At 51.1% G+C, this 23,971-nt stretch overlaps 1 protein-coding gene across 1 annotated transcript in view; it reads right to left on the bottom strand.

The window, feature by feature from the left end:
- MED27 (mediator complex subunit 27) overlaps positions 1–23,971 on the bottom strand; it is a 117,469-nt gene that overhangs the window by 91,494 nt on the left and 2,004 nt on the right. The gene's annotated exons all lie outside the window — the stretch shown is intronic.

Here is a 23,971-nt window from a genome sequence, read left to right as displayed (position 1 = left end):
ACCCCTAGACTAATGACATCTCCAAGAGCTAATTGGAGTGAGGTGTCGGCCAACTGGAGTCCAATCAATGAGATGAGATTGGAGGTGTTGGTTACAGCTGCCCTGCCCTATAAAACACACACCAGTTCTGGGTTTGCTTTTCACAAGAAGCATTGCCTGATGTGAATGATGCCTCGCACAAAAGAGCTCTCAGAAGACCTACGATTAGGAATTGTTGACTTGCATAAAGCTAGAAAGGGTTATAAAAATATCTCCAAAAGCCTTGCTGTTCATCAGTCCACGGTAAGACAAATTGTCTATAAATGGAGAAAGTCCAGCACTGCTGCTACTCTCCCTAGGAGCGGCCGTCCTGTAAAGATGGCTGCAAGAGCACAGCGCAGACTGCTCAATGAGGTGAAGAAGAATCCTAGAGTGTCAGCTAAAGACTTACAGAAGTCTCTGGCATATGCTAACATCCCTGTTAGCGAATCTACGATACGTAAAACACTAAACAAGAATGGATTTCATGGGAGGACACCACAGAGGAAGCCACTGCTGTCCAAACAACACATTGCTGCACGTTTACAGTTTGCACAAGAGCACCTGAATGTTCCACAGCAGTACTGGCAAAATATTCTGTGGACAGATGACACCAAAGTGGACTTGTTTGGAAGAAACACACAACACTATGTGTGGGGAAAAAGAGGCACAGCACACCAACATCAAAACCTCATCCCAACTGTGAGGTATGGTGGTGGGGGCATCATGGTTTGGGGCTGCTTTGCTGCGTCAGGGCCTGGACGGATTGCTATCATCGAAGGAAAAATGAATTCCCAAGTTTATCAAGACATTTTGCAGGAGGACTGAAGGCCATCTGTCCACCAGCTGAAGCTCAACAGAAGATGGTGCTGCAACAGGACAACAACCAAAAGCATAGAAGTAAATTAACAACAGAATGGCTTAAACAGAAGAAAATCCGCCTTCTGGAGCGGCCCAGTCAGAGTCCTGACCTCAACCCGGTGGAGATGCTGTGGCAGGACCTTAAGAAAGCGATTCACACCAGACAGCCCAAGAATATTGCTGAACTGAAACAGTTCTGTAAAGAGGAACGGTCAAGAATTACTCCTGACCGTTGTGCGCGTCTGATCTGCAACTACAGGGAACGTTTGGTGGAAGTTATTGCTGCCAAAGGAGGTTCAACCAGTTATTACATCCCAGGGTTCACATACTTTCTCCACCTGCACTGTGAATGTTTACATGGTGTGTTCAATAAAAACATGGTAACATTTAACTCTTTGTGTGTTATTAGTTAAGCCGACTGTGATTGTCTATTGTTGTGACTTAGATGAAGATCAGATCACATTTTATGGCCAATTTGTGCAGAAATCCATATCATTCCAATGGGTTCACATACTTTTTCTTGCAACTGTATATGTCATGACCGCTACACGACCGACAGCACGAGACATCCTAATGTCGCCCAAGCCAAGCAGCCCCTGTCTTGTTAAGAGACCCCTATGGCCTAAACACCAGTAACATTTGCAGACATATATGCCAACCTTAGCGCTCAAGTGAGTGTGCGAACAGCCTTAAACTGTTCATCTGTCTTAGAAGACCATACACATGCACACTCAGCATCGCCAAGCATGCATGTGGCGTGCAAAGAGAGAAAGCTGCTGCCGCACATTTCTATCGAGTTATCTATCAACATGCCCAATCCTAACCCCCCCCCCCCCCCCCCTCACACAGATCCTAAGGACAAGGTGGGGGGAGAGCCATGGTATTCTAATCCTGGAAATCCCTTTGAACTAATCTGTATGGGCAACTTCAGACTAAGTTCACACCGTGGATTTGGCTGAGGACCATGGCAAAGCTGGTTGTGCGGCCCACGGATTTGGCAGCAGATGCGCTGCAGATTACACCCCACAACGCCTGAAATCTACAGCAGCACGCACACGCCCAGATATACATGCGGCATTTCGGAGAGCGGCCACCAAGACCGAAGTAGTAAGAAAGGCGCAATAACAGGTGAAGTCAATTTGAGTAACTAAAGCTGGAGAACTACTGCCACCTAGGGGGCAAAAAGGGAAGAAGTTGGAGCAAACCTGAAGAAATTAGTTCAATATAGAAACACGATAATATGATCGTAAAGACTGAACTTGTCTGACCAACACTGAAATGAGTGCAGCTCTGGAGTATAATACAGGATGTAACTCAGGATCAGTACATGATAAGTAATGTATGTACATAGTGACAGCACCAGCAGAATAGTGAGTGCAGCTCTGTAGTATAATACAGGATGTAACTCAGGATCAGTACAGGATAAGTAATGTATGTACATAGTGACAGCACCAGCAGAATAGTGAGTGCAGCTCTGGAGTATAATACAGGATGTAACTCAGGATCAGTACAGGATAAGTAATGTATGTACATAGTGACAGCACCAGCAGAATAGTGAGCGCAGCTCTGGAGTATAATACAGGATGTAACTCAGGATCAGTACAGGATAAGTAATGTATGTACACAGTGATTGCACCAGCAGAATAGTGAGTGCAGCTCTGGGGTATAATACAGGATGTCACTCAGGATCAGTACAGGATAAGTAATGTATGTACACAGTGATTGCACCAGCAGAATAGTGAGTGCAGCTCTGGGGTATAATACAGGATGTCACTCAGGATCAGTAATGTATGTACACAGTGACTGCACCAGCAGAATAGTGAGTGCAGCTCTGGAGTATAATACAGGATGTAACTCAGGATCAGTACAGGATAAGTAATGTATGTACACAGTGACTGCACCAGCAGAATAGTGAGTGCAGCTCTGGAGTATAATACAGGATGTAACGCGGGATCAGTACAGGATAAGCAATGTATGTACACAATGACTCCACCAGCAGAATAGTGAGTGCAGCTCTGCAGTATAACCAGGATCGGTACAGGATAAGTAATGTTATGTATGCACACGGTGAAGCTTCATGATAGAAACATTGCAGTTTGTTGTTCGTGTCCTTGTTACTAACGGTTTCTATTTTTTTCTCCGTTGTGTAAAATCGAAGAATTGATCGGTAATTCACAGCTTCCTGCTCCAGAGAACAAAACATGACCTCCCCAATATGCTCCACATCTCAGGCTTGTGGTGGGAGTTCTGGGCGGCAGATTCTTTCTTAAGGTTTGGTGACAGCTTCTAACCCTTGTCACAAAGCACTCAGGCTGTTCGTTAAATAACTAATGGCCTCTCGAGGCGCTGGGTGCAGAGGTTCCCACCAGCCCGGGCTCAGGGCTGAGGCAGCACATTGTGCGGCAGATGAGGTCTGGGGTGAAACAGGACGGAAGAGGGGGAGATGGAGAGGCGCAGGCTACTGGATCCAGCCCAGGATCCCCGGGGACATTACGTATGTGAGGACTGCAGACGCTTCTGGGTCAAGTTACTGCTGATCCTAAGGTCAACAGTGAATAAGGATACGAAATCCCAATGGATTATGTAAAATAAAAAACGCCACAATGGAGAAACGGGGAGGAAAAGAAATGACTGGGAACCAAGAGGTTAAAAAGAAAAGAAAAAAAAAACTGTGTTAGAAACTTAGAATAGGAAAAATACCACAGTGGAACTGGATACAATGCTGCAGAGCGATAACGGCTGTGAAGTCACAAGATGTGATACATTGTTTCTTTAAACACCAGTGAGGGCAAACATGGGGGGATTGGGGGGGAAGAGAAGCAGGGAGTGGACCCCAAATAATAATCACAAACAAAGGAAAAAGACAATGTACAACATTCTAATACATGCCACTGAAAAAGGCGTATGAGGTCATTAGCTCCACCCATGAGGTTCACCAGCCCCACCCCTGAGAATCAATAAGCCAGTTCTTAAAGAGTTCACTGAAGCATGACATGGCATCCACCGATTCAGAAGTAGTCAATGTATTGCATAGGCGCTGGTGTTCCTCTGGAGAGGTGCAGATCAGTTAACCCCCTCATCTATCCGAGATGATCTAAAGCATGGATGTCAAACTCATGGCCCTCCAGATGTTGCAAAACTACAACTCCCATCATTCCCTGATAGCTGTAGTATGCCCAGGCATGATGGGAGTTGTAGTTTTGCAACAGCTGGAGGGCCACAAGTTTGACATCCCTGATCTAAAGCAAGCAAGCCCTCCAGAATCTGCAGTCTACTGCTGGCTAGCCTTGGGTGTTCAGGCGATATGCTGGTCTTCATCCTTAACCTCTGGAAGGAGGTGTGCTGTTTGTTACAGGAGGTTCCCAAAATGGTCCTGTGGATGGAGCAGTAAGGTGCTAAAAAATGGATGAAACAACAAGTACCAGACGGACAATCCCAAGGACGAGGCCAGGAAATAAGACAGGCGTTGGAGCAGCGGAGGAAGGAGCATCCCACTGCCCCTCATTTGGACGTGGAGAATAACACTGGCGCCAATGTAATTACACCGTGCAGTCATTCGTTTGGGGCATCTATCAGACTTATTACAGATCAAAACAGTCCATATAGGTTTGGCAGCAACAGAAGCAGTAGTCTGCGAGTGACCACCCTGGATCTGCTGTCCTTAGTGTAGCTCTGAAGTGGTCACTCACAGTGAATGCCATACAGCAGGGGATGCATGAGATCTAGCCCCGTCGTGACACAGAGTTCCCCTTTAAGACACTGACTCCTGTACAATGTGGGTCTGCGAACACCTGGCTATGCACAGACTGAGGCGCCCGGAGCACTGGCTGCATCCGAGTATGAAACCCTCATCGTCTGCATTTCAGAAGTCACAGATAAGACATGAGACGAGGACACTTGAGGTGTGACGGACACGTGCCATCTGGGTTGTGACTGCGTCTCTGCGTCTGCCTGAAAAGAACCAGGAACTCTGCTGTCTTTTATGTGGAGCAGCCACTATAGCAGTGCAGCCTGATCTGCCGTCACCGAACTGACGAGAGAGGACGTGTAGCCAAAGCAGGCAGTGAGCGGGAGGCGCGCTGCGTTACCCCAAAATATACAGCAAGCAATGATAAGGGGCACCACGACGAGACCGGAGGGGCGCACCAGCACCAGTCCCCCAAATACACCCACCATTACATCACCGCTAGCTTCAGACCGTGTTCATCCTGAGCTTTCAGGTTCACAGGAGATACAGTCTATTGCCCCCTGTTATCAGCCATTTCAGGGGACAGGATGACTGTAGGACAGGAGAATACAGTCTATTGCTCCTTGTTATCAGCCATTTCAGGGGACAGGATGACTGTAGGACAGGAGAATACAGTCTATTGCTCCCTGTTATCAGCCATTTCAGGGGACAGGATGACTGTAGGACAGGAGAATACAGTCTATTGCTCCTTGTTATCAGCCATTTCAGGGGACAGGATGACTGTAGGACAGGAGAATACAGTCTATTGCCCCCTGTTATCAGCCATTTCAGAGGAGAGGATGACTGTAGGACAGGAGAATACAGTCTATTGCCCCCTGTTATCAGCCATTTCAGAGGAGAGGATGACTGTAGGACAGGAGAATACAGTCTATTGCTCCCTGTTATCAGCCATTTCAGGGGAGAGGATGACTGTAGGACAGGAGAATACAGTCTATTGCCCCCTGTTATCAGCCATTTCAGGGGACAGGATGACTGTAGGACAGGAGAATACAGTCTATTGCCCCCTGTTATCAGCCATTTCAGGGGACAGGATGACTGTAGGACAGGAGAATACAGTCTATTGCTCCTTGTTATCAGCCATTTCAGGGGACAGGATGACTGTAGGACAGGAGAATACAGTCTATTGCCCCCTGTTATCAGCCATTTCAGGAGAGAGGATGACTGTAGGACAGGAGAATACAGTCTATTGCCCCCTGTTATCAGCCATTTCAGAGGAGAGGATGACTGTAGGACAGGAGAATACAGTCTATTGCCCCTGTTATCAGCCATTTCAGGGGAGAGGATGACTGTAGGACAGGAGAATACAGTCTATTGCTCCCTGTTATCAGCCATTTCAGGGGAGGATGACTGTAGGACAGGAGAATACAGTCTATTGCTCCCTGTTATCAGCCATTTCAGGGGAGGATGACTGTAGGACAGGAGAATACAGTCTATTGCCCCCTGTTATCAGCCATTTCAGGGGAGAGGATGACGGTAGGACAGGAGAATACAGTCTATTGCCCCCTGTTATCAGCCATTTCAGGGGAGAGGATGACTGTAGGACAGGAGAATACAGTCTATTGCTCCCTGTTATCAGCCATTTCAGGGGAGAGGATGACTGTAGGACAGGATAATACAGTCTATTGCCCCCTGTTATCAGCCATTTCAGGGGAGAGGATGACTGTAGGACAGGAGAATACAGTCTATTGCCCCCTGTTATCAACCATTTCAGAGGAGAGGATGACTGTAGGACAGGAGAATACAGTCTATTGCTCCCTGTTATCAGCCATTTCAGGGGAGAGGATGACTGTAGGACAGGAGAATACAGTCTATTGCCCCCTGTTATCAGCCATTTCAGGGGAGAGGATGACGGTAGGACAGGAGACTACAGTCTATTGCTCCCTGTTATCAGCCATTTCAGGGGAGAGGATGACTGTAGGACAGGAGAATACAGGCTATTGCCCCCTGTTATCAGCCATTTCAGGGGAGAGGATGACTGTAGGACAGGAGAATACAGTCTATTGCTCCCTGTTATCAGCCATTTCAGGGAGAGGATGACTGTAGGACAGGAGAATACAGTCTATTGCCCCCTGTTATCAGCCATTTCAGGGGAGAGGATGACTGTAGGACAGGAGAATACAATCTATTGCCCCCTGTTATCAGCCATTTCAGGGGAGAGGATGACTGTAGGACAGGAGAATACAGTCTATTGCTCCCTGTTATCAGCCATTTCAGGGGAGAGGATGACTGTAGGACAGGAGAATACAATCTATTGCCCCCTGTTATCAGCCATTTCAGGGGAGAGGATGACTGTAGGACAGGAGAATACAGTCTATTGCTCCCTGTTATCAGCCATTTCAGGGGAGAGGATGACTGTAGGACAGGAGAATACAGTCTATTGCCGCCTGTTATCAGCCATTTCAGGGGAGAGGATGACTGTGGGACAGGAGAATACAGTCTATTGCCGCCTGTTATCAGCCATTTTAAGAGGATGACTGTTTTCACCTGTCCTCTTATAACGCTCCAGCGCTGATATAACCCCCAGAGACATTACATCATATGTGACTGGCAGGACGCTGTGCACTAACCATTGTATACATCAGCAAGACGCGCCGATCCACTTAAACGCCGTAATGTTCCTTGTGAACCCAAAATGTCTGAGCGCGTGCAATCTTCACATGGAGCACGAGGATGACATCTGTCTCCAGCGCCAATTACAGTCAAATTATGTAAAGTACGAGCCCCAGACAGACAAACAGCGCCATAAACGAGGCATTGTTAAGGCCACGGTTGTTAAGTCGCCAGCAGAGAGGCACTGGCGAGGTGAACAGTCTCATTCTTCACTGCTTCAATGCTTTGGAGCGGTCCGGTCCCTAGGAACGCTCGGCTAATAGGCAACAAAAGCTACAACGAGGCCGGACGCAGCGGGGAGACTTCATTTTCGCTCCTATTAAACGGTACCTTGAACGGAAGGTCACATGGGCTAATTGGTATGAATGCTTCCAGCGCAGGCTTTAAGGTCCTTGCTGGGAGACAGTGGAGGTTGAGATTCATTACTTGAGGGCCTGTATGGCAAGGTCTGCTCCCAGCGGGGGCCCATCATACAGTGAGGCCTGGTGGCATCAATCCTGGCCGCAGCGGCTCAAGAGGAGAGAGTTAACCCTGGCAATGTCGGGTAACACTACGGGCAAGTATTTACACCCTAAAATCCACAGAGAATGACCTTCCGGGGGTCGTCCTCTCCTGTCGGGTGTTTGGTGCTTCCTCTCCATCTCTTAGTTATATTTGTTACTGGGGAAGGTTTGGTTAAGAGCAGCACGACCGCCCCGAGCTTTCCCAGAGCCCTGAATGACAAACCTGCCAAAGTGACACGGGGCTAAGAATGCAAGTGTGATAGAGGGAGCAAGATGTGATGGTGGCCATAGTAAATCCCCCAGCTTTCCAAGGAACTGACAGAAGAGGGATTGATTCTTCAGGAGAAAGGAGGGAAAACAAAGCAGGGAGGAAAGAGAATAGGGGGAAACGAGGCGGGCGGGTCAAAAGGAGGGGGAAACGAGGCGGGCGGGTCAAAGGAGGGGGGAAACGAGGCAGATTAGAAATGAAGCAGGGGAAAGGAGGCAGATTAGAAATGAAGCAGGGGAAAGGAGGCAGATTAGAAATGAAGCAGGGGAAAGGAGGCAGATTAGAAATGAAGCAGGGGAAAGGAGGCAGATTAGAAATGAAGCAGGGGAAAGGAGGCAGATTAGAAATGAAGCAGGGGAAAGGAGGCAGATTAGAAATGAAGCAGGGGAAAGGAGGCAGAAGGAAGGAGAGGGAAACGAGGAGGTGGAATGGAGGAGAAAAAGAGGAAGGGAGATGAGGTATAGGAATAGAAGGGGGAAGGGAAGAAGTGAAAAAATTAGATGTACAGGAGCCAAGGAGCAGATATGGTGGGTGTTGTGCGGGGCAGCTGGCCATCTACTACCATGTGTGGCCCTGACATGGGTCAGAAGATGATGACCAGGCTGCCACCCACCTCTATAATGGGTGTGTGACACGTACAGGAGAGTTTACTGGCTCCGTTGCCATGAAGATCTGCGGTCTGGGATGGGCGACTACCGCTGTCAGAACAGTTCTGGTGGGCAGTGTGGTGGTCACCCAGATGCCAAACACAGACAATGCGTTTATTTTTTAAGGGCGAGTTAAGGATTCTATTTTCTGCAGATTTTCGGGATGTGACCGGAGTCGCTGTGAGGCTCTGGTCAGGGATGACGCTCTGCCAACCTGTCCGGCCGCTCTCATTTCACATTCACCGGCTCATCTTCCCTCCGCACCGAGCAAACATCACTCGCTGACCTTTCTGAAGGACAACTCCGCAGTCTATAGAGCGTCGGCTGTCTAACCTTTACCGCGGGCCCCTAAATACCTGCGTCCGATCGTCCAGACCATGTCAAGTGAAATGGAAATGACAGGCTTCAAAATAGTTTCCGACTTTTACGCTATTTTCAACACACTGCAAAAAAACCTCCAGCTCTGCGAGCAGGACCAGATCCAGGGTGTCAGCATCTGAATCTAAGCAATAAATCTCTACGGATGGTTTCCACTCACTTGCAGCAAGCAGAGCTCCTGAAAAGGTGAGGAACTGAAACAAAGTCTATTAGGATGTTGCAGGGCGGCCCCTTTAAATCTCAGCACCGGTTAAATATAAAAGACGCCGCCGCCGCCCTCTAAACACTTAACACGTCAGGACACACTACACTGCTCTTTGCACGCCGCGCAATTTCGCCTCGCTCCTAATGGAAAGACGCAAAGCCTCTTCTTGACCTTCCTCCTGGCGGCTGCGCTGGCGGAGCGCCAACTGGAAATTAAAATAAATCTCCAACAACTGCATTTTCACATAACCGAGAGCGGCTTACGGTTGACAAGGTCGGGTCAAAGGGACATACGGAGCGAGAATTAAACCCACAGTCGGAAACGCTGAGCCCCCCGCCCCTGAGAGCAGAACGCAGGGACACGTAGACACACAGCGGGGGGCACTTACTTATGCAATTAGGTCGGTTTTCTGCAGCAACAGCAAAGAAAAAAAAATATATATATATAAAAAAGCTCATTCCTAGATCATCCTCATTAACGGATAGCATCACATTTACTGACGGAGACGTCACTGTGTGTCAGTAAAAGGGGCGGGGCTGTCGCAGGTGCGGAGGGCGACACCGGGTACAGTCTGACAGTCGGGAGCCATGCTTTATTACACCTGCCTCGATATATGGCGGCGGCTCAGCCTGGATAACGTGGCTGTCATGGTGGAAACTGCGCGGTCAGGTTTGTCTGGAGATTTTGGATTTATCCCTTTTATTGTCATTAGGGTTAAAAGTTACGCAAAGAATCACAAGTCATATCGTACATGATGCAGCAAGACTACTACTCTCAGCATCCACAGATAGACAGCTAATGGGGGTAGTAATTTGCAGATATCACCGGTCACTGATTGTTCCAGATAAATACGTAGCGGATGATGGAAAACACCGCCTCAGCAGACGCAGAAGCTTCGTATCGATAGTTCTGATGGGGGTGGGTGAGGCGGTTTAATCCCCCCTTAATCCCGCCACAGCCGGGACTTTACAGACTGTGGGAAATTGACTGCATTCACTGTTTTTACCGAGTCCCAGACCCTCAATACAAATCCCCCCCCCCCCCCCCCCGAGGTGTAATCAATGGTAACCCTTCCAGTGCCACTGGGTAAAGGGTACGTCAAATCAGACACTGACAGGAGGCAACTACTGCCACAGATGTGAGTGTTAGCTCTGTGGACTAGATTGCGTGGAAGCCAGCCCAGACCACCAGCTCTGCAGTGTAGAGACCCGGCAAACAGCGCCCCAAATCTCAGCTTCCCTCTGATTGTGTCGGGGGAAGGGGGGGACCTAACCTGCCGGCAAAACATTAAAGGGCTCCTCCTGGCATTGAACCCCCAAACCCGCTCATCACTGGGGAGGGAGCAACCTAGATCTGTGGGTGCAACAAAGGATCAGACTGTTATGGGGACGCCCCCGCTTCCTGTGACGGGGGGGTAACCGATTTCCCCTTTACATCTTCCTCCTCGATGACAATGGGCTGGTAGGAATCAGACACAGAACTGGGGGGGCAGAGACGCCTCGCTGATTGGAGGATACTCCCCCGCAATGCGCCTCATTATCCTGACCTCGCTATCCGCCTGGTAATGAGGCGAGCGCCGGGCACAGCGCAGGACCGGAAAAAATAAAGGGTGACAAAAAGGAAAAAGTTCTGGCTGCAGATGATTAAAAGCGTCTTCGTCGTAATCTCTGCCCCCACGTAATTTCTGTTTCACTAACGAACCCTTCAGCTGCGGAGCGGGGGCGTCAACCGACCGGCGCCGGAATCATTAGGGAGCGGCAGGAGAGAACCAGACTGATGGGGACGAGGACGGAACCGCAAAGCGGCGGCCATGTCTGGAGATCATCAACCTCCTGACTCGCGGGAGAACCCCAAAACGTCAGTGCTGGGAGCCATGGTCCTCGACGGCCGCCATGTCAGGTGAATGTATGAGGAGCTTTAAAGGGCCGGTAACCATAATAGTGCAGAATAGGACACCCGGCATCCGCCAATAGGACCCTCTCGCCATACGCCGATTGCCGTAGAAATGCATGATGTGCACGTGTCGGGCGCTTTCCCACCACCAAAGTGTGAACTGAGCCTAAAACGTATCAGTCCGGGCTCTGTTCACATCACTGGATACAAAGGTAACAAATCCTCAGCTGTGAGTGGTATTAGGTCTGTACAGGGCTGAAAAAAGAATGGTCCCATTCATTTACAGGCAGCAGAGATCTTGAAAGTGGTGGGGAATATAAACACTAAAGGCAAGAATGATCATGACCCTTTGTTGGGCATCAGTTCTGAAAAACGGTGGGGGTTTTTTTAGTGGGAGGGGGCTTAGTGGGAGGGGCTTAGTGGGAGGGGCGTGGCTTCCTTTGGCCCATTTCTGCCTGCGCCAGTCAGATGTAACGACCTGCGCCTCGTTTAGCGCCCCTTACCGCGGTAGAAGGAAACACCAGTCAGCGTGCATGCTCCTTATATTGGACTCCCGAATCATTAACCCTCTCCGCCAGGAGGAGCAGCTGCCATGGCATCCGCCAGTGTCAGACCTCCTGGCGGCTGCGCTAACATGACTCTTGGCACAGAGCAGCGCTCCCTCCCAGAGATAATAGGCTACAAGGAAGCTGTCCGCGCTCAATTGACCGCGCAGATTTATGGAGAGGGCGCCCGCTGCCGCTAATCAGCGATGATTGATGACGCGGTAATTATGGTAACTTCCTGGCGGGGAAATCGACAATATGGACACGGTCCGGAGCGTAACGCCAGCGCCTGCCGGCCATCACTCAGGGCAACAAGGCGGGAGGGGGAGCCATAAAGTGACGCGACGTCACCCGGAATATATGGGGCGATACGACACATGCCAGAGCCGTCACCCTGCTTTCTATAACCTCCCCAGCCAAGATCAGCTGTGTGTCAGGCTTAGGCCTCTTGCACACGACCGCATGTATTTTGCGGTCCGCAACAAATATGGATGACAGCCGTGTGCATTCCGTATTTTGCGGAACGGAACAGCTGGCCCCTAAGGGTCCATTCACACGTCCGTATGAATGGTCCTTATACGTTTCGCAATTATGCAGACACATTCATTTTCAATGGGGCCAGAACGGATGCGGACAGCACACTATGTGCTGTCCGCATTCGCATTTCGGGATCCGCTCTTCCGGTTCCGCATTTCCATTCCCGAAAAAAAAATGTTACATGTCCTATTCTTGTGCGCAATTGCGGACAAGAAAAGGCATTTTCTATTAAAGTGCCGGTGATGTGCACATTGCCGGTGTCTGTGTTTTGCGGATCCGCAATTTGCGGAGGTGTGAATGGACCCTAATAGAACAGCACTATCCTTGTCCGTAATTCGGACAATAATAGGACAAGTTCTCTTTTTTTGCTGAACGGAAATACGGAAACAGAAAGCACAAGGAGTAACTTCCATTTTTTTTTTACGGACCCATTGAAGTGAATGGTTCCGCATACGGTCCGGAACGGACACGGAAAGAAAATACCTTCGTGTAAAAGAGGCCTTAACTGTAGTCCTGGCAGTGTATTCAAAAACAGGAAGCATAGGATGGAAAGACCCTACACATGCAGCGGCTATGATATACTGAGCATGTGGTCTTTTATCCTTTCAAGATCTCCGCTTACTGTCAAAGAACAGGAACTTTCCTGTATACAGCCAGAAATCCTGTACAGATCTAACCCTTCCCACAGCTGAGGCTTTGTTACAATTGTATGCCGCCTGACACACAGTAACAAACAGGAGAGAGAGATTGCTGCTGCTGAGGGCTGGATACACTGTAACAAACCTTCAGCTGCGAGAACAGAGCTGCACCAAAGCCTTCCACTCTATATAGTAATTGCTATTCAGGCAAATACATGTATGGAATTACCTTTCGAGCAATTACCCTGTTACTTTACGCCAAATAATAGCATATGCCGTCATTACATTTGGCGCACAGGTAACGACTTCTTAGCCACGCCTACTTTTTTGGACAATTTTTTTAAAAACAGTCAAGAAAGGGGCATTTTTGGGAGTAAACCTCCCCCGCTGCTCACGCCAGCCGCTTCTCCGGCTGACAATCCACAGCAAACGAACCGCTACCGGATTACAGGCGCCTCCAGGGGCCCGGCCCGACTCTCCGGGACTGCAACAGGCAACTGCTCGCAATGCAATCCCCTAAAGTCACAGAGCTGCTGCAGAGCGTCACTTCTGAGGACCATACGGGGTGCTCTCTGCTGCCCCTCCCCCCATTAATATCTCTACATACGAAAACTTATGTAAGACGTCTGAACAGATGGCGCCGGGTTCTGAGCATATTCTTCCTTGAAATAAACTTTTTGGAGGAGTGGGAGGGAGCCAGCGGATTGTTGGGGGGCGGCATTTTTCAGCGCCTCTTTTCTCAGCTTGAAGATGAAATAAGTAACGAGGACGGCGCAGTTGTCAGGTAGAAGCGCCCTCCACCGCAGGGACGAAGCGCGCCATTAGCATTCGTTTCATCCACCGCTCGGACGGACGCGCTTTTATTTGTTAAACGGCTGATTATCAACAGCGACTGAAAAATGTATTGAATCCCGGAATGAATTAGTAAATATTTCATACGCGATTCAGCAGATTAAACGGATCTCGGCGCGGCCCGCCGGGAAAACGCCAACAGTTTCTGGGAAACGCGGAGGAACCATAAAAAACAAAAAAACAAAAAACAAAAACACTTTCATGGAGAAAGGAGGTTCAGACGAGGAGCGCTGGTAACGCTACTGGGGTCACGGTCCGACGGGGGGTTCAGACCTTGAAGATGTGATGATAATCTGTTACATCCTACCTTAGTCACATCCAAAGCTGCATCCAAACGGGAAGAAGACCCCCTTCTACCCTCCTCTAATGCAAACAGAGGTACAGCAGGACCTTGCAGGCACCTATGGATGTATACCACCCGCAGCTTGTACCTCAACTGGAGCATGTCTTATATAGTCAGGGTTACATATGTCTGTTTTCTTCTGGGGCAACGAGCAGATTTGTGAATGCTGCTCTGGATGTGAATGGAGCAGCAGACAAAGTTTCTGGACATGATGAAGGTCTGGGAGATGTTGGTGAAATAGAATTATGGTGTGACTGTTGCATTGCGCACGTGTCAGCACTCTGGGTGCAGCCTGCAGTGTAAAGAATGGCAGTTATTTGTCTGTACAGGTAAGGAAGCTTCTCCCCCGGGCTGTACTAATACATCCATCCATGCTACGTCTCATCAGACTTCCCATCCTGACAGCCCATGAGCCGGGCCTGAGCGAGGACGTATAAGACAGTCCCTTAAAATGTATCTAAAAGAGACACAGTAACAGCATAAACAGATGTATGAGCCTGGACAACCAGAATGAAAACCTCCATTCTTTACACTGCAGGCTGCATCATCCAGACAACTGGAAAATGATACACTGTAGAAATCTGTTTTCAATTACCCAGTGACCCCTCCCCCCCCAATAACGGGGAATATTACAGAACACAGGGGTCTTATACGACATCACCCACTCCCTCCAAAAATAAATGCGCATCCTGTGATCTCCAGTGAAAACGCGGCAAAGAAGGTGTTGGCAGCACAATTATCATCTCCTGACCGCTTTCCGCACTTGCGCCTGTGGCCCATGAAAAAAAAAAAAGTTTTCTTCTTTCGTATAAATGGCGGGCGCTCAAGACGAGACGTCTCCCAGGAGGAAGGAGCGTTGGATATGAGCCCTGATGACGGCCGTCCTGCCAAGGCTGAATCCAGATACAAGGACTTACAGCGACGTCCCCTGGAACAGGACCCAGAACCAAGGAGGAGAGGAGACACGGCGGACAAATGATGAACGCCATCCGTGCAAAGGCGGAGGATAACGTTTCTGTGTGTGACTAGCATCATCTGCTCATCTTTCCACACTGTAGGTTACTGGCCCTTTAAATATCACAATTTATGGGATTTTACCGCATTGACGTCGAGTACCTGCAGCTGATCAATGGCGGCTTATTGAGGGAGGGAGGCCTCACAAGGATCTATCGACCGCAGCAAGGAATACCGGCTCCCAAAGTCAAACGCAAGGAATTGCAGATCGGATTATTGGTTGTAGGGAAAAAAAGATGTGGGACACATCTATAAAGGGGTAAGGGGGGGGCACCACGGACGGGACACATCTGGGATACATCTATAAAGGGGTAAGGGGGGGCACCACGGACGGGATACATCTATATAGGGTAGGGTCACTATGGACGGGACACATCTGGGATACATCTATATAGGGGGGGGGTCACTATGGACGGGACACATCTGGGATACATCTATATAGGGGGGGGTCACTATGGACGGGACACATCTGGGATACATCTATATAGGGGGGGTCACTATGGACGGGACACATCTGGGATACATCTATATAGGGGGGGGGGGGGGTCACTATGGACGGGACACATCTGGGATACATCTATAAAGGGGTAAGGGGGGGCACCACGGACGGGATACATCTATATAGGGTAGGGTCACTATGGACGGGACACATCTGGGATACATCTATATAGGGGGGGGGTCACTATGGACGGGACACATCTGGGATACATCTATATAGGGGGGGGTCACTATGGACGGGACACATCTGGGATACATCTATATAGGGGGGGTCACTATGGACGGGACACATCTGGGATACATCTATATAGGGGGGGGGTCACTATGGACGGGACACATCTGGGATACATCTATATAGGGGGGGTCACTATGGACGGGACACATCTGGGATACATCTATATAGGGGGGGTCACTATGGACGGGACACATCTGGGATACATCTATATAGGGGGGGGTCACTATGGACGGGACACATCTGGGATACATCTATATAGGGGGGGTCACTATGGACGGGACACATCTGGGATACATCTATATAGGGGGGGTCACTATGGACGGGACACATCTGGGATACATCTATATGGGGGGGTCACTATGGACGGGACACATCTGGGATACATCTATATAGGGTAGGGTCACTATGGACGGGACACATCTGGGATACATCTATATAGGGGGGGTCACTATGGACGGGACATCTGGGATACATCTATATAGGGGGGGGGTCACTATGGACGGGACATCTGGGATACATCTATATAGGGGGGGGGTCACTATGGACGGGACACCTGGGATACATCTATATAGGGGAGGGTCACTATGTACGGGACACCTGGGATACATCTATATAGGGGAGGGTCACTATGGACGGGACACCTGGGATACATCTATATAGGGGAGGGTCACTATGGACGGGACACCTGGGATACATCTATATAGGGGAGGGTCACTGTGGACGGGACACATCTGGGATACATCTATATAGGGGGAGGGGTCACTATGGACGGGACACATCTGGGATACATCTATATAGGGGGAGGGGTCACTATGGACGGGACACATCTGGGATACATCTATATAGGAGGGGGTCACTATGGACGGGACACATCTGGGATACATCTATATAGGGGGAGGGGTCACTATGGACGGGACACCTGGGATACATCTATATAGGGGAGGGTCATTATGGACGGGACACCTGGGATACATCTATATAGGGGGGGGGGTCACTATGGACAGGACACCTGGATACATCTATATAGGGGGGGTCACTATGGACAGGACACCTGGGATACATCTATATAGGGGGGGTCACTATGGACAGGACACCTGGGATACATCTATATAGGGGGGGGGGGGGGTCACTATGGACGGGACACCTGGGATACATCTATATGGGGGAGGGTCACTATGGACGGGACACCTGGGATACATCTATATAGGGGGGGGGGTCACTATGGACGGGACACCTGGGATACATCTATATAGGGGGGGGGTCACTATGGACGGGACACCTGGGATACATCTATATGGGGGGGGTCACTATGGACGGGACACCTGGGATACATCTATATGGGGGAGGGTCACTATGGACGGGACACATCTATATAGGGGGGGGGGTCACTATGGACGGGACACCTGGGATACATCTATATAGGGGGGGGGTCACTATGGACGGGACACCTGGGATACATCTATATAGGGGGGGGGGTCACTATGGACGGGACACCTGGGATACATCTATATAGGGGGGGGGGTCACTACGGACGGGACACCTGGGATACATCTATATAGGGGGGGGGGTCACTACGGACGGGACACCTGGGATACATCTATATAGGGGGGGGGGGTCACTACGGACGGGACACCTGGGATACATCTATATAGGGGGGGTCACTATGGACGGGACACCTGGGATACATCTATATGGGGGGGGGGGGGTCACTACGGACGGGACACCTGGGATACATCTATATGGGGGGGGGTCACTATGGACGGGACACATCTATATAGGGGGGGGGGTCACTATGGACGGGACACCTGGGATACATCTATAAGGGGGGTCACTATGGAGTGGATATATCTATAAAGGTATAAAGGGGTAGAGGGGGGCACCACGGACAGGACACCTGGGATACATCTATATAGGGGGATCACTATGGACAGGACACCTGGGATACATCTATATAGGGGGGGGGGGGTCACAATGGATGGGACAAACATATATGGGGGGTCACTATGGACAGGACACATCTATAGGGGGGGGGGGGCACTATGGACAGGACACCTGAGACACATTTATATAGGGGGTCACTATGGACAGGGCACATCTATATGGGAGGGTCACTATGGATGGGTATATCTTGGATACATCTATATAGGGGGTCCTATGGGGGATATATGTATACAGGGGTCCCCATGAGCAGGATACAGGGGGTCTCTAAATGTGAGATATGGGGGACACAGCTATAGTGACAGCGCATTCACCACCTGCACAGAGACCCCTGATATAGGTGATCGACCCTCCTGCACTAAGGAAAACTCCAACCTGACATCCTGTGTTATGCCTAGCGCGGGGCCTCAGGAGGCGGGGCATGACACGACCCTCTGCAGCCAAGATGGCCGCCAGACACCAGACTGCGATTATAAAGCCAGACCCCCATGAAGTCACTGCACTGACCGCACTTTTTTTTTGTTTTTAAACACATTCAATTCGGTGGCGGCTTTCCCTCTTTTAAGTGACGTGAAAAAGCAAGAGAAATCCTTGTCTCCTCCACATTAATAAGACGCCGATCGTTTCCATCTCGCTTCCGCAGTCAACAGAGATTTCATGCAAATTACTTATCCTGGGGCGAATGCAACGCGGGCGGCTAAACCTTAACAATGCACGGAGAGCGCAACGCTAAAGACGGCGCGCCCCGATGTTACAAGAACACGACATTGTGTAGAAGTCATCGCCCAGCCCATTGGGGCCCCAGAAGACCGCTAGCAAAGATAGTAAAACGGCGAGGAACTGAAAGGCAGTGTTTTGGAACTTGGAGAGGCCATGTTGATGATTTCAAGCTCACAGAGGAGTAACTTAATTGGATGCAACTGCAGCAAACACTCAGCTGCGAAGTGGTAGGCCTTAGATTGTCATCCTCTACTAGCTGTCAATGAATGGAAACCTTGTTTGCATCCAAATGCTGAGACTTCTCCAGATGGTGGCCAACTGTCTCATTACAGTGTCATGATCAGCTTATCTTATTTTCCATTCACTGACAGCAAGCTGCATAGCTCATGGGGGTTGGTTCTAGAGGTGCACACTCTGCACTAGTGCTGGAGGGTGAAACCTGACGGGGCCCCCCCAGGGGGTATAAACGCTGGGCAGGGATCTGGACTCGAGGAGGTCTGCCTGCGCTGCCCCCAGTGGAGCCGATGCTGCTGACGCAGGGATTATGCTAAACCTCAGCGAGCGGCGAGCGCTGCTCCCAAATTCCAGGCGAGGGCTTGTTAAGCGCCTGAAGTTTGATGTCAGCTCCTCCACTGCCCTTCACAGGCGTCCTCTGCAATCTTGGCCTGCTTTCCCTCCTTGCATGCGATCTGCCTGCCGCCGAGTCACTCAAGCAAGCAGTAATGCTAGCAGAGGCGGGAGCGAGGAGATGCCCGTATCTCAGCTCATCAAATATACAAATGGGGGTGGGGGGCACATTAATTATTGAGAGGCAGGGAAAACAAAATACAGGACAGCAAAAAACAGCTGCCACTTCAAAGGGCACAAAACCGAGCCGGGGCGGGGGGCTTCAAGTGCGGAACCACAACCCACCAGGACTAGAGGCACATACGGATTTAAAGGGGCAGGCGCAGAGAGTGGCCGGATCTACGCGGAGTCAAAAATATGGATTTTATCACATTCCATGAAATGAGACATCAAATATTATAAACAGGGAGATGCATGAAAAGAATGATGCGCCAGATGACAACCTGATGCTGCTGACGGTAAAAGTTGTCATCGGGCGCATTAGTGGTTCATTAAATGGGTTTCCCCGGAGAATCTGATCGGTGGGGGTCCGACTCCCGAAACCCCTGCTGATCAGCTGTCTGAAGAACATGCAGCCTCTTTAGGCCGCATTCACACATATGTGGATTTTCATTGGTTGCTATGACGCCGTGCGCTTCGTGCCGCCGCGCAGTAATACACTCATATGATCTATACAAGTGCAATACTGTACAGCGGCGGCAGCACGAAGCACACCAATGACGCCGTGCGCTCGTGCACTTAGCAAGACGACAGGCAGGGTTTTCACGGACCGTGGTCCATGGAAATCCACGCATGTGTGAATGCAGCCTTAAAAAAAGCACAGCGCCGTCCAATGTATAGTGGACGTGCTTGGTATTGCTTTCAATGACCCTGAGCAGAACATAGGTCATGTGACGTCACCTTCAAACAGCTGATCAGTGAGGATGCTGGGAGTCGTACTCCCAATGATCAGATATAGGGGTTTGGAAGGTTTTACATTGAGGGTTAACCTTAGGGTAGGACATCAATGGGGCTCCCCACTAATCAGCAGAATGAGGGGGCACAATTAATAGTCTATCCTAAGAAAAATGATAGGCAGGACAAGTGTGACCAGCCGCCGAGGTGTGCCGGACCCCAGTGACCGCGGCTGGAGGTATAACAAGACTTTCCGTGAAGAGCAGAAGCCGTGATTTACCATGTGCAGTAATGAGGGGTGTCAGGCTCGCTGCTCCTCCTGATATATGTAGCGTCTAGACGCCCCAAACGACTCCCCGCACCGGCGGCCAGAGAAAAAAATCCAGAAAAGGGAAGGTTTCAATTTGGTGTTTTGATAGATTGGAAAATGATAGAGGAGTGTATGAAGATGAATGGAGTGTGCCGTGCGGCGCCTGATAAATCAATCACACGTTCTCATCTCTGCAGATTACTGCGGTAAGCAAAAAAAAAATAAACGGCTGACAACAGCGCAGCTACATCTACCGGGTGACCACAGCGCAGCTACATCTACCGGGTGACAACAGCGGAGCAGCCGGGGCACAGCGCAGCTACATCTACCGGGTGACCACAGCGCAGCTACATCTACCGGGTGACCACAGCGGAGCAGCCGGGGCACAGCGCAGCTACATCTACCGGCTGACCACAGCGGAGCAGCCGGGGCACAGCGCAGCTACATCTACCGGCTGACCACAGCGGAGCAGCCGGGGCACAGCGCAGCTACATCTACCGGCTGACAACAGCGGAGCAGCCGGGGCACAGCGCAGCTACATCTACCGGCTGACAACAGCGGAGCAGCCGGGGCACAGCGCAGCTACATCTACCGGCTGACAACAGCGGAGCAGCCGGGGCACAGCGCAGCTACATCTACCGGGTGACCACAGCGCAGCTACATCTACCGGGTGACCACGGCGCAGCTACATCTACCGGGTGACCACGGCGCAGCTACATCTACCGGGTGACCACAGCGCAGCTACATCTACCGGGTGACCACAGCGCAGCTACATCTACCGGGTGACCACAGCGGAGCTACATCTACCGGGTGACCACAGCGCAGCTACATCTACCGGGTGACCACAGCGCAGCTACATCTACCGGGTGACCACAGCGGAGCAGCCGGGGCACAGCGCAGCTACATCTACCGGCTGACAACAGCGGAGCAGCCGGGGCACAGCGCAGCTACATCTACCGGCTGACAACAGCGGAGCAGCCGGGGCACAGCGCAGCTACATCTACCGGCTGACAACAGCGGAGCAGCCGGGGCACAGCGCAGCTACATCTACCGGCTGACAACAGCGGAGCAGCCGGGGCACAGCGCAGCTACATCTACCGGCTGACAACAGCGGAGCAGCCGGGGCACAGCGCAGCTACATCTACCGGCTGACAACAGCGGAGCAGCCGGGGCACAGCGCAGCTACATCTACCGGCTGACAACAGCGGAGCAGCCGGGGCACAGCGCAGCTACATCTACCGGCTGACAACAGCGGAGCAGCCGGGGCACAGCGCAGCTACATCTACCGGCTGACAACAGCGGAGCAGCCGGGGCACAGCGCAGCTACATCTACCGGCTGACAACAGCGGAGCAGCCGGGGCACAGCGCAGCTACATCTACCGGCTGACAACAGCGGAGCAGCCGGGGCACAGCGCAGCTACATCTACCGGCTGACAACAGCGGAGCAGCCGGGGCACAGCGCAGCTACATCTACCGGCTGACAACAGCGGAGCAGCCGGGGCACAGCGCAGCTACATCTACCGGCTGACAACAGCGGAGCAGCCGTGGCACAGCGCAGCTACATTTACCGGGTGTCAACAGCAAAGTAGTCGGAAAAAAGCGCAACTGCATCTACCAGTTGACAACAGCGCAGTGGTTACAGCGGAGCAGTCGGGGCACAGCGCAGCTACATCTACCGGGTGACAACAGCAGAGCAGTCGGGCACAGCGCAGCTACATCTACCAGCTGAGGATAAATCCAACTAGAGTTGTTGCGATACCAATTTTTTGATTCGGTTTCGATACCATGAAAAAGTATTGCGATACTCGATACCATTCGATACCACGCGAAAAAAATAAACAAAAAAAGCCACGTGCATTCCTCATTTTTAAAAATGGCGAATCGCGCAGTTTTTATTTTATTTTTTCTGTTCCGGCATTCACCACCTAGATTTTTTTTAATATATTTTAATAGTTTGGACTTTTCTGACGTGGCGATGTAATATGTTTATTATTTAAATATTTTATATGTGAAATTGGGAAAAGGGGGTGATTTATACTTCATATTTTAGTGTTTTTTGTTTGTTTTTTTACACTTTTTATTTAATGACTATTTCCCCCTTAGGGGCTAGAACCTGGGATCTTTCATCCCTTTTCCTATTCAGCCTGATAGATCTCTATCAGGGTGAATAGGACTCCACACTGTCCCTGCTGCTCTGTGCACACAGCATCAGGGATGTTACCATGGCAACCAGGGCTTCTGTAGCGTCCTGGCTGCCATGGTAACCGATCGGAGCCCCAGGCTTACACCGCTGGGGCTCCGATCAGAAGCTGCCACTGCACCACCACTGAGGGGGGGGGGGAGAGAGGTCCCTGTGGCCACTGCCACCAATGATTTTAATACTGGGGGGTTGAGAGGGGCCGGCACACTGTGCCACCAATGATTTTAATGGGGTGCGTGGGTTGAGGGGGGGGGGGGCAATGATAACTACCTCTTTATACAGGAGGCGGGTACTGGCAGATCAGCGGCAGTTAACTGCCGCTGATCGCAGCTCCCTGTCAGGGGCAGGGTGCCGGCAATGCGATTCTGCTGCCGGCACCCGCCTCCTGTATGTGTTAAAGACTGACTACTGTATATGAGTCCAGACTTTCACTATCAGGCCACACAGAGCGGCGCCCAGCAATGTCCCAGCACTCACCATTAGTCCTGGGCGCCGCTCCGTTCGCCCGCAGTGCCCCATTACTGTCTCCTGTCCTGCTCCACATGCTGCTGATTACTATCGGAGCGATGGGAGGAGACATCAGCTTCACTAGTGGGCGTTCCTTCTCCCTGGCTGTAGCGCTGTCCAATCGCAGCGCAGGGAGAAGGAACGCCCACTAGTGAATCTGATGTCTCCTCCCATCGCTCCGATAGTAATCAGCAGCATGTGGAGCAGGAGAGGAGACAGTAATGGGGCACTGCAGTCGAACGGAGCGGCGCCCAGGACTAATGGTGAGTGCTGGGGCATCGCTGGGCGCAGCTCTGTGTTGAAATAATCCTATCATTGGTGGCGCAGTGCGCCCGCCCCTCCTCCGCCCCTCTCTTCTCATTGCCGGCGCCGCCCCTCCTCCGCCCCTCGCTTCTCATTGCCGCCCCTCCTCCGCCCCTCGCTTCTCATTGCCGCCCCTCCTCCGCCCCTCGCTTCTCATTGCCGCCCCTCCTCCGCCCCTCGCTTCTCATTGCCGCCCCTCGCTTCTCATTGCCGCCCCTCCTCCGCCCCTCGCTTCTCATTGGTGGCAGCGGCAGCAGCAGCAGCACAGGGGGAGGGAGGACAGCTTCCTTCTCCCCGTGCTGCTGAGAGAGAACATGAGCGCGCCGACAGCAGCGCGCTCATGTTCAGAGATACTAGACTGCGCAGAAGCGCAGCCCAGTATCGAAAAAACGGAAATCCCGGTATCGTATCGATACCGGGACAAAAGTATCGATTGGGTATCGAAATTTCGATACCCGCAACAACCCTAAATCCAACAGGGCGGAAGGTGCCAGCCTGCTGCCATTTATGTCTGACTATTAAAGGGATATTGCCATCTTATATAGTGAGGTTGTTTGGCTAGGACAGGCCGGGGTCTTTGGCTCTCTTTTCGATCCTGAGAGTGAAGGGGCTGCAGCGCTGACATAGTGTTCAATGTCTTTCCCCAGTCACCCAGTGAAGGGGGCACCGCTGTACAGGC

Source organism: Bufo gargarizans, chromosome 9 (genome assembly GCF_014858855.1).
Source record: "Bufo gargarizans isolate SCDJY-AF-19 chromosome 9, ASM1485885v1, whole genome shotgun sequence".
Classification (NCBI taxonomy): Eukaryota; Metazoa; Chordata; class Amphibia; order Anura; family Bufonidae; genus Bufo; species Bufo gargarizans.
The sequence above is the reverse complement of the archived record's forward strand: the minus strand, read 5'-3'. Positions and strand labels throughout refer to the sequence as shown.